A 12,849-nucleotide genomic window follows, 5' to 3' on the forward strand; every position below is an offset into this window, starting at 1 on the left:
ATAATTGTGCTCCTTTATAAGCCGACTTGTTTTTATATTCCTATGAAGCAGAATTTATTCAAAAACTTCTACACTAGAAGAAAACACTTGCTGTGGCCTTCGACTCGAGATTTAGATATATCGACAACTTGTTATGAATTAACAGTATATTCCGCTTAGCACCACAGAAGTCGCGTCTTAATATAGTTACTTCTATTCATCTTTCGACTCCATACATCCCAGTGAACTTGAAATAAAAGACACCACAGAGTCTGCCACATTATTTGGTTGTTTTACTGACTATAGACGATAAGGGCAAATTAATAACTAAATTGTATGACAACGAGATGACTTCAGCTTTTCCACCGTCAACTTTCCTTATTTATGTAGTAATATTCCGTTATCACCTGCAAATGGAGTTTACATCTCCCAACTTATTCAATACTCAAGAGCATGCTCCGAGTACGATCAATTTTTAAACCGAGACTGGATACTGACCGATAAGTTGATGTTATAGGGATTTCAACCACCTCGTTTAAAGTTAGCATTTCGTAAATTCTATGGTGTATAATGACCTTGTTAGCAAATATAAACTATCATTGGGTGCCTGTTTCATACCAATAATTGTTAGGCCTTTGTTTAACAGCTAGTAGAATGCCCAACAAGAGGTGATAACACCCTGGACTTAATACTGACCAATAATCCATCAAAATTTAACAGAGTAGAAACCATTCCAGGCATCTCGGACCATGACATTGTCTTTGCTGAAATAGATACCAACATCTTAAAGAAACCCCAAAAGCCACGAAGAATCCCCTTATATCGCAAAGCCAGCTGGGATTCAATGAAAGAAGATATGACATCAACTCTTAACACAATAACAATGATGGATGATGATAATCATAGTGTAGATGAAATGTGGGAGTGCTTTAAAACCAACCTGGAAAAAAGTATAAAACAAAATATACCACATAAAGATGCCAGAACCATAGATGGTCTACCATGGATAACACCAGAACTCAAGAAACTCATCCATAAGAGAAATAGACTATACAAAGAGAAGAAGAAATCTGGAGATAACAGAGATAAAGAACACTTCAAAGAAATTACGGGGAAGGTACAAAGAGGGTTAAGAAGGGCATACTGGAACTACATCGAGGGAATAGTAACACCTAAAGTAGAAAATGACCAATATAGTGGCCTAAAACGCTTTTGGACTTATATAAAACATCAAAGAACTGACAACAATGGAATTTCACTGATACGCAGTGAAGGAGTGCTACATGCCAATCCCACTGACCAGGCAGATGTTCTGAACAAACAGTTCCAGTCGGTATTCTCAGAGAAGACACAAATCAGTACTGAAGAATTCATGCGCGACTGTCCTATGAGTTGAAAGTACCCAGTTGCTCCAGATCTGCACATCACCCATAATGGAATTCTAAGACTAATGAAAAATATGAATCCATATAAAGCAGCGGGTCCAGATGGGATTAAACCAAGAGTGCTGAAGGAGTTGGCTGACAGTGTATCCCCCATCCTCACCATCATCTTCAGGAAATCTTTACAAAGTGGAGAGGTTCCATCTGAGTGGCGTAAAGCACATGTCAGTCCGATTTTCAAGAAGGGTGACAGATACAAGAACTATCGACCCATTTCCCTTACATGTATCTGCTGCAAGCTTATGGAACACATTGTCATCAGCCATATCATGCAGCATGCTGACCTTAACAACATACTGTACCCACTCCAGCATGGTTTCCGTAGCAAAAGATCCTATGAAACCCAACTCATTGAGTTTATAGATGACATAACCACCCACATGGCTGCCGGAAAGCAGACAGATGTATTGATTATGGATTTTTCTAAGGCTTTTGATAAAGTTAGCCATAGCCTCCTCATCCATAAACTCCGACATTATGGGATCCAGGGCAACGTGAACAACTGGATTTCTAGCTTCCTCTCTAACAGAACACAAGCCGTAGTTGTTGATGGAGAGATGTCCAGCTATGTTAGTGTCGAGTCTGGCGTGCCCCAAGGATCAGTCCTTGGGCCATGCTTATTCCTTTTCTACATAAATGACATGCCAGAAGGCCTCAATGCCACAGTAAGACTATTTGCTGATGACACTATTGCTTATCTTACTGTCACATCAGAATTGGATACCCAGACACTCCAGACCGACCTAGATAAACTGGGCATGTGGGAAAGGAGGTGGAAAATGGAATTCAACCCAGACAAGTGTAATGTACTATCGGTCAGCAGGAAGTCCACACATCATCAATATAGGCTACATGGCCATACTCTCGAGCACGTAAAGAGGGCGAAATACCTTGGCTGTCTAATAACATCTGACCTGAAATGGAGTGACCACATAAATAATATCTGTGGTAAAGGAAATAAGACCTTGGGATTCCTCCGTCGTAACTTGAACATCAGCTCAACTTCAATAAAGGAGAGTGCATACAAATCGTTAGTCAGACCCCTGTTGGAGTACGCAGCACCTGTCTGGGATCCCTACACCCAAAAAGACATCCATAACCTAGAAATGGTAGAACGACGTGCTGCAAGATACGTAAGCAACAGGCATGGCAACAGATCGAGTGTAGACAGCATGATTCAACACTTACAATGGCAGTCACTTGAAGAACGTAGGCGAATATCCAGACTCGTCCTATTTTATAAAATTGTTCATGACGAAGTTGCCATCACCAAGTGCCATCGACTCATTCCATTGTAGTGGAGACACCTAGCGTTTACACGAGTTATCGTTCTTGGCTCCTGGGGGCGAAGTGCGGTTGTCCTTGACAACAGTTACTCCTCCGCTAGGATCCGGGCGTTCCCGACGTTGTCTGCGGCAGTCTGGTTTTGTTTGCAGTTGAATATAGTCATAATTATTTTTACAGGAGCTTGACTCCATACAATTTCTTTGAAAACTTATTTACAGCGTATATTTCACCTATTTTGGCATCCAAATTTGATTCCTGAAATTAATTCCAATAATCTACAAAGTTTACAGGTAATTTCCACTGCACTTCCCTTTCTATTGTTTTTTTGTTTTTGTTGATTCTTATTATCAATAAATTATATTTAAATTCAATAAAGGTGTTTGTATTCATTTATATCATGATTCGGAATCTCGTTACACTCGGGACTGAAAAGTAACTATCATCCTGTTACAGAAATTATTGGGGGCTTCGTCCGCGGGATTCTAGAGTCATGATATATTTGTATTGAATTTATTCTTCGAGTTTTATACTCATTATTCTGTGTTGAATTAGATCTATTGTGTATTCTGCCGTTATGGCATCACGTTTGATTTACAATCTTAGTGCAAGTTTGCGAAATTTATTTTCACCTCGACCATGCCAAGACTCAGATGTTAACAGGATTGTGAATCCTAGTCAAGGTTTGTCAAACAATTCAGAAAATAATGTACCTGAAGTAAACACCATACCTTCGTCAGATGTAAACAGGCTTAACGACCCTGTATTTCATGATGCAGTTGAATTTCATGCAAACAATGCAGGTTTATCCTCGCACATTGACAAAAAGTCACCACAATTCCATGAAATTACTGAAAATTCACATGTCTTCCAATTTCCATTACAGAACAAAATAAATCAAAAATCACAAGGAGATTTTGCTCCAATGCCACCATCTTGTCAAAATGAATTTCATGTCACACAAAATCGAGGATTTTCCTCACAGAAACACGATGAAATTCATAGATCCTCTCCAGTATATCGTTCATATACACCACTAGAGAACGAAATTTACACACAAAATGCAGATTATTCCTGCGAATCTCCTGTATCAAAACCTCGTGGCTTGTTCCACAATATTCAAACACATGCCGACTCGACAACTTCGAGTCACGTGACAAAAATGGGTTTCCCGAGGAATGCGGAAGCTTCTGCTTCACCCGGTGTTATGCCATTTCATTCCCCAGTTCATTCAACCCCATTTAGAAAACCTCAAGTTCAGTTTTTAGAAAATGACAATACTGTAAACAGTTTAGGGGTACCTGAACGTTGTTCAAACACAAGTTCTATGTCTTCAATGACTAGAAAAGAGAGAGAACCCGATAAGTTCGATGGTAAAAACGTAGAATGGCCAGACTATCTGAGACATTTTGAGCAAGTAGCCTTATGGAACCGTTGGTCCGAGTCAGAGAAGGCTTTGCAATTAACCATGTCCTTACGCGGTGTTGCACAACGAATACTTCGCGAGTTATCGCCAGAGCAATTATCTGACTATACCATACTAAAATTTTCGCTCTCTCAAAGGTTTTGTCCCTCAGAAAGAGAGACCGCATATAGATGCGAATTTAGAGTAAGAAAGCGAATGAGGGGAGAGTCAGTTTCTGACTATGGTTACGCATTAAACCGCATAGCTAATCGTGCTTTTCCAAACATTCCAATGAGTAGTCGTGAAAATTTGGTCGTTGATCAGTACATCAGTGGACTCGGTGATTTAGAACTTAAAAAGTATGTTCAATTTGCACATCCGTCAACTTTGGATAAGGCAATATCACTAGCTGTCGAATACGAGGCGTTTGAAAGTGCTCATAGGTCCTTACCTATTAAGCCACGAAATACAGAGCAAGATATATTCTTGAATCAATCCGTCAGGGCACTTCAAAAGGACAATAGCGTTTATCAAACTAAGTCCTCTGAATCGCAAAACGAAAGAGAACTTGCTATTTTCGCGGAAATAACAAAAACGATGAAAGATCTTCAGGCTGCAATAAACACAATGAATTCGCCCGAAAACCGAAAGTCAGAAAATAGAGATACTATTAAGTCGAACATCAGGTGTTATACCTGTGACAAATTAGGTCATACAAGTCGTCAATGTCAAGAAAAACGCAAAACCCCTTCATCTCAAAATAACAATGTGAAACCAGTTAGGTACACAAACTCAAAAAACAATCACCCAAACCTGACAGGACTGTCCTTGCGACCGAAAGTCCAGTCCAGGAAGTGTTAAAAAATGGGAGTATATCTCCAAAACGGTCAATCAATAATTTTCGTTTATCGTCATTGTCAGGATCTTGTTGGTTCGCGAATGTTATTTTACAATCATTTTGTGTGAGTATGTTAATTGACACAGGGTCAGCTGTAACCCTTATTTCCAAAGAAATTTTTGATCTAATCGGTTTTGGTGATCATCAGTTAGAAAGAGTTACAAATGAACTTAAAACCGCAGACGGAGAATTATTACAAGTTTATGGGGAGACCGAAGTTCGGTTGTCATTAGAAAATAAAACATTTATCATACCAATCATTGTTGCTGGGTTAGGTGGACTCTCTGGAATCCTTGGTCTAGACTTTTTGTCTAAAAATGAAGTTTTATTTGACGTTGGAAAGGGAATTTTAATATTTCCCGATTTCAAAGTAAAGCTTGAAAGTGAAAACAGTTTAGGATGTGCACGAGTTTATCTCGCAGATGACATAACCATTTCTGGTCAGTCAGAGAAATTTGTAGAGGGGAGTATAGGAAATTCAAAATTTACGAGTTCAGAGGGTGTCGTTGAACCAAACACAAGTTGTGACCTAAATCAAGGAATATTAATTCCAAAATCACTTGTGAATATCAAAAATGGTAAATTAATTTTTTCCATCCTCAATACAAATTCTGAGTCTATAGAACTCAAGAAAAATACGCCCATTGCGACAATTCAAGGTTTCTCAAATTCTGTGGAATGTGATTTCAAGGGAAACAAATTTACAAAAGTTGACACTAATGAAATGCAGACCTATGAGGTACCTGATCATTTAAAAGTTATGCTTGAGAATATCTCAACTGAGCTCACCGTTGATGAAAAAAATAAGTTAGCCTCGGTTTTATACCGATATACTGACGTGTTCGTGGGTTCAGATGGAAAACTAGGTCGTACTACCAAAGTCACTCATACAATAGATACTGGTAATAATAAACCAATCAAATTACCCCCAAGAAGATTACCTTTAGCTCAGCGAGAAATAGCTGAAAAAGAAATACAAAATATGCTCGAACAAAACGTTATTGAGCCAAGCTTTTCCCCATGGGCATCTCCCATAGTGTTGGTAAAAAAGAAAGACGGAAGTACGCGTTTTTGCGTCGACTACCGAAAATTAAACCAATTAACAGTCAAAGATGCATACCCCCTACCCCGAATTGATGAGTCAATAGATGCGCTGTCAGGGTCACGGTACTTTTGTACACTTGATATGGCTAGTGGGTACTGGCAGGTCGCCATGAATGAAAACGATAAACCAAAAACTGCTTTTGCAACTCATAAAGGACTATACCAGTTCAAGGTCATGCCGTTTGGCTTAACAAATAGTCCTGCGACCTTCGAAAGGTTAATGGAAATAATTTTACACAATTTACAGTGGGAACGTTGTCTAGTTTATTTAGATGATGTTATCGTTTTTGGGAAAACTTTTGAAGAAACATTGTCAAATCTGACAGCAGTGTTCGATAGGTTTAGAGATGCAAATCTCAAATTAAAACCTAAAAAGTGTGTTCTTTTTCGAAGCGAGGTTTCATTCCTTGGACATGTGGTGTCAAAAGATGGTGTCCAATGCGACCCAAATAAAACTCGCGCTGTTCAAGATTGGGAAAGGCCAGAAAATGTTACGGAAATCAAGAGTTTTCTTGGCTTAGCCTCATATTATAGAAAATTTATACCGGATTTTGCAACAGTGGCATATCCACTAAATAGACTTACACAAAAAGACGTCCCATTTATATGGAATGGCGCTTGCGAAAAAGCCTTTAAAACCCTTAAGAAACTTTTAGTTTCTTCCCCAATTTTGTCATACCCGAACCGATACGATACTTTTATTCTTGATACCGATGCCTCTAATGATGGCATAGGCGCCGTATTATCTCAACTTCAAAATGGAGAAGAGAAAGTCATTGCGTATGGTAGCAAGACATTATCAAAAACTCAGCGTCGATATTGTACCACTTATCGCGAACTTTTAGCTGTAGTAGTTTTTGTTAAACAATTTAAACATTACCTTTGGGGTAGAAAATTCTTACTTAGAACCGACCATTCTTCTTTAAAATGGCTCCGAAATTTCAAAGAACCTGAAGGCATGGTAGCCAGATGGATTACCACTTTAGATACTTACGATTTCGATATTCAACATCGAAAAGGGTCTTTGCATGTCAATGCAGACGTTATGTCAAGAAAACCCCGACGTCGATGTCGACAAGAAAGTTGTGGGTGCAATGTGTCTGCAGTAGTAAGATCTAAAAGTTCAAGTGAGTCTATCTCCAGAACTACTAATTGGTTAGAAAAGTGGTCTGATGATTACGTATCTCAGCTTCAGTCAGAAGATCCATCAATAAAAGTGGTCATTGATATGGTTGTGAATAAAACAGAAACTTTAAATCATATTTACAAAGGTAACCCAGCTATTCGCCAACTTTGGAATCAAAGAGACATCCTCATTGTCAAAAATGGTATCTTATACCGAGAATGGGTTGGTATATCCGACCACACCTCAAAGTTACTGTTGGTTGTACCAAAGTCAGTCCGTAGAGACATAATGTATAATTTACACAATAACAAAACTGCCGGACACTTAGGTCGAGAAAAAACTTTAGATTCCATTCGCCAAAGATTTTATTGGCCTGGAATGACCTCAGATATTGAGAGGTGGTGCAAAAATTGCACTCTGTGTGCACGTAGAAAACAAGGGCCTGGCCTAGGTAAATCGCCAATGCAACATTGTCCTGCTTATCAACCTTTAGAATGTATTGCCATTGATATAATGGGACCCCTTCCAATAACCAAAAATGGTAATGAATATATTATGGTAATAGGCGACTATTTCACTAAATGGAAAGAGTCATTTGCCCTACGTGACCACACTGCACAAACTGTAGCAGATGTTTTAATCACAGAATTTATCTGTCGTTTTGGAACCCCACGTCGCATTCATACCGATCAGGGTAGAGAGTTCGAATCTACTTTATTTTCCGAATTATGTGCCAGACTTGGTATATCCAAGACGCGAACCACACCCTACCGACCTCAATCGGACGGGATGGTGGAGCGATTTAATCGCACACTTCAACAAATGCTGGCCTTATTCGTGAATAAACATAGAAACGACTGGGATGACCACATACCCTATGTAATGATGGCTTATCGCGCAGCCATTCATGAAAGTACTAAATGTTCACCCAATTTACTTATGTTAGGAAGAGAAATAAACTTTCCCATTGACATTATAGCGGGTAATCCACCAAATTACGATGAAATTGCCTGTGAGATTGAATATGTTGAATTTGTACAAGAAGCCTTGTCTTCAGCATTTCAACATGCTGGTGAGCAATTAGATGCAAGCTTTAAACGTCAGAAAAAATATTACGATGAAAACCTTAAACAAAGGGCATACAAAAATGGTGATTTCGTATGGAGATGGTATCCACCTTGGGCAAAACAAAAATTAGGCCTAGGTTGGCGCGGTCCATACCAGATTATTAAGAAAATAAGTAACATTACATACAAAATACAATGTTGTCAAACAGGGGCAGTATTAGTGGTTCATGTTGACCATCTAAAGCCATACATATCAGAAGAAATGCCAGTTATGCACCCTAACACACCTTCATTAGATGCATACACAGAGGACAGTGTAGATTCTGAAGAATTAAGCTATAATCAAGACATGATTGAGGAATCTCCTCAACACACTCGATATGGGAGAGTAATCAAAGCTCCACTCAAATATTCACCATAACTTTGTTGGCTATCATACAATTCAATTTCAACCATCATGTATACATACATAATCATTATCATCAGTCATCGCCACACCATGTTGTAGTTCTCACGGTAATAATAAAAATGATTATAGTTCTACCAAACATTCAGTATAAAAAGCAGCAAGCATACAAAGCATAATCCGTGCAGTTTCAGTCATTACTATGTACACCTTTTCATACTATTCAGTAACATACATGGTTATTGTAACCAAAGTCGATCATGACAGTACTAAGTATCATTACAGTTTATACCATATATATACTTTATGATATGAAACCTTGTCTTTTGACATGAGCAGATACATGCACATCATATGTATAGAAATACATTTCTGGAAAGTTATTGATATTGTACTCACATGCTTTCAGATATATGTATATAAGTGGAAGGTTATTGCAACCATGCATTAGGTTATATTAGTACACACTTTAGTATAGACCTATATGGAAATGTTTATACTATGGTCGGTTATTGTATACCGAGTAGTATGACATGAAGTTTTGCTTGATTTCATAAAAAGAAATTTATCAAGGTGTATCCTTGAGGTCAAGGTTAATAATGTCATTGTGACATATTTATCTATGTGGTATACAGATTCCTTTGACGCTGTCTAGTATTTTGAGTATGTTACATTGTGTAGAGTAATACTGAAACCTGTGATTTTTATGGCAATTTATTTGCAAGTTATTTATAACTAAATTCATTAATTTACAGTAATGGACACTGATGTCTTGGACATTTTGATTGGAGATGACGACCTCCTGCAGTTTACGGATGACCTCCTTGACAACTCTATTTGTCCCTTTACTTATACCCAGGGGATGACCTGTCCTGTTCTGTCCTGTGGTTCCACCATTTTTTTCATGAGGAAGTCTTATGCACGCCACTGGGATGCGAAACACAAGACCACCACCTGCACATATAGCTGCTCCATCCCAGGGTGTTCCTCTTCCTGTAAGAGACGTACTGATATAAAGTTCCACCTGAGGTCCATCCATAGATTGCAAGGTGCTGCCCTGGAGAACTTCCTGATCCAATGCCAACCTACCATCCTACCAAATAAGAGCTTTGTGGATCCTGGGAGTTACAAGTTTGTGGCCTCCCTGCGGGACCCAGGATCCCAGCCATCTGTGATGCCACCTGTGCAGTCCACATCTTCAACATCTGCCTCCGAGCCACCCGTGCAGTCTGCCACTTCATCATCTGCACCTGAGCCAACCCTGTCATCTGTGTCCTTGCCGTTATCTTTGGTATCAGCTTCATCATCCATTTCATCTGCATCTACCTTATCATCCGCGCAGTCCGTATCTACATCTACAGCTTCCTGTCAGACGGACATTCTATCATTTTCATCATTGCCTGAAAGTAGAGAGAACTTAGAGTGTTTTGTTTCTTGTATTAGCGGAGAGATAGAGAGGTTAGAGAGAATGCGTGAGATGGCGAGAAAGAGGTTGAGCGAGAGTAGTGAGATTCAGAAGGAGAGAGAGTTGAGGCGTGAGGTTGAGAAGGAGAATAGGCGATTGAAGTTTGAGTTGGCTGGTTTTAAGAGGAATGAGAGTGAGCGAGAGAGATTGTATTTTTCTAGAGATGAGAGATTTGAGATGTATGAGAGGCCTGATGGGACTTTAAGTTGTTTTAAACGTGATAGCACAAGTTTGAGTGAAAGGATGAACAAGAGAGTTGAGTTAGTTCCGTTTAATGATTATACAGAAGAATAAAATGTGTACAGTTATTATCATCCTTACTTACCCTTGTCATGTCATTTTTTCATTGATTCATTTTCATATTCATATTTTTCCATTCATGTTTGTTGTTATTCTGAAATGGAAAGTTATTTCTATTAATCTGTGTATAGATTATTTCATAACGTCATCTTATGTTATATATCATAATCACATAACAACACTTGCTATGACATGAAGTATAATATATTCTACTTGAACTTGAAGCTTACCTTCAGCTTCTATCGTCAGAGGACTGTGTATCGCGATGACACTCGCGTGACATTAATTTTGCGCACTTTTGGATACCATGTGTGTTTACTGACTGTGTGTTCCATCGTTCCAGATGTGCCTTTAACTGTTAATATTTGAACAGTGCGTACAAAGTTATTTCGCGTGTGTGATGGACTGTGATTTTGTACATGGACTGTCATATGGACTGTACATTTAGTTAATGTAAATGCACAATGTTTGTGATACATTATTTATTACATAAATAAGTGTCTTTATATATACAGTGTGATATTATATCCCACATTTAGCATGTATTGAATATTAATTTTACATGTATGTTGTCAATGTATTTCATGATTATTCATGGTAATTTATTGAATTGAAGATTTCAGAACGTAATCCTTGATGTTTTAAATGTAAAAACACATGTTTTTACTGTTAACTATTCATAACATTTTTTCAAGTGTGTCTTAGATAAGAGTGCGACGGAGAGTGATATTGTTATTTATTTTAAGGTGTTATTTGTCTGTCTCCATGTTGAAATGTTTTGAACATGAAATTATTTTTTTATAATATGTCGTAGTGTTAAAACATGTAGTTAATGTGCTCTTACATAATATATACCTTAGACTTATGTCTTTGACATAAGATCTTAAGGAGGGGGGAGTGTAGTGGAGACACCTAGCGTTTACACGAGTTATCGTTCTTGGCTCCTGGGGGCGAAGTGCGGTTGTCCTTGACAACAGTTACTCCTCCGCTAGGATCCGGGCGTTCCCGACGTTGTCTGCGGCAGTCTGGTTTTGTTTGCAGTTGAATATAGTCATAATTATTTTTACAGGAGCTTGACTCCATACAATTTCTTTGAAAACTTATTTACAGCGTATATTTCACCTATTTTGGCATCCAAATTTGATTCCTGAAATTAATTCCAATAATCTACAAAGTTTACAGGTAATTTCCACTGCACTTCCCTTTCTATTGTTTTTTTGTTTTTGTTGATTCTTATTATCAATAAATTTTATATTTAAATTCAATAAAGGTGTTTGTATTCATTTATATCATGATTCGGAATCTCGTTACATTCGGGACTGAAAAGTAACTATCATCCTGTTACACCATCATTACGTCGATCACGACATACTCATCATAAAGCCTACCAAATACCATCTTGTAAGAGCGATTATCAAAAGTATTCCTATGTCCCTCGTACCATCCAAGAGTGGAATAAACTACCATCAGGAATAGTCTCGGCGAATACACTTGAGACCTTCAGGTCTCAGGTGATCGCCTTCCAGCCATAAATAAGAAATATCATTTTAATCTTTTAATCTTTTAAAGTTTTTAATTTTGATCATATCATGCGCACCACATTTGCCATAATAATAAGCTTGTTGATTGTGGGCAATACTTGGCAGAAGCAGAATACTTGGCAGAAGCAGAAACACTGAATATGATTAAAGAATGTTCCGTCTACCTGATCAGTACATAGGACTCACGGCGGGTGTGGCGGGTCAATAGGGGATGCTTACTCCTCCTAGGCACCTGATCCTACCTCTGGAATTTCCAGGGGTCCGTGTTTTATGCCCTAGCTGTTCACAGATTTGTATTTTTTAAAATATTTTTTTTAGGTCACCTGATCACTCAGGTTACCTATTGCTATCTCTTTTCGTCCGTCGTCGTGCAACTTGCGTCTCTCTTGCGTCGTCCGATAACTTTTGGACATTTTCAGCTTCTTCTCTGGAACAGCTGAACATTTCAACCAATTTTGACAAAGAACATCTGTGAGTGAAGAGGGTTAATCTTTGATTTCGTCTTCCCAGAATATGCGTGGAATGTTAACGATTTTCATCTATGGCCCATTTCACTCTAGATGGATGATGAATTTATTTTATAGAAGGGGTTTAATTTTCGACTTAAAAAAAGGGGGGGGGGGGTCGCACTACGTACGCCCCTTTTGACGACCTGGCTTAAATATTCTCGTAAAAGCTAAATATGAAAGTCAATATTCTGTAAATTAAAATACATGAAAATGGAAAGCTACAATATCTCAGCAACAGCTCCTTCTAACAAGGTAACCCTATATTATAAATCAAATTAAATACTAGCCATTCTTCGTAAATGGTTGTGGATTGTCACATTACC

The sequence above is a fragment of the Saccostrea echinata genome, unplaced genomic scaffold (genome assembly GCF_033153115.1).
Source record: "Saccostrea echinata isolate AGI-Se365-2 ecotype Australia unplaced genomic scaffold, CSIRO_AGI_Sech_v1 ptg000023l, whole genome shotgun sequence".
In the NCBI taxonomy this organism is placed as follows: Eukaryota; Metazoa; Mollusca; class Bivalvia; order Ostreida; family Ostreidae; genus Saccostrea; species Saccostrea echinata.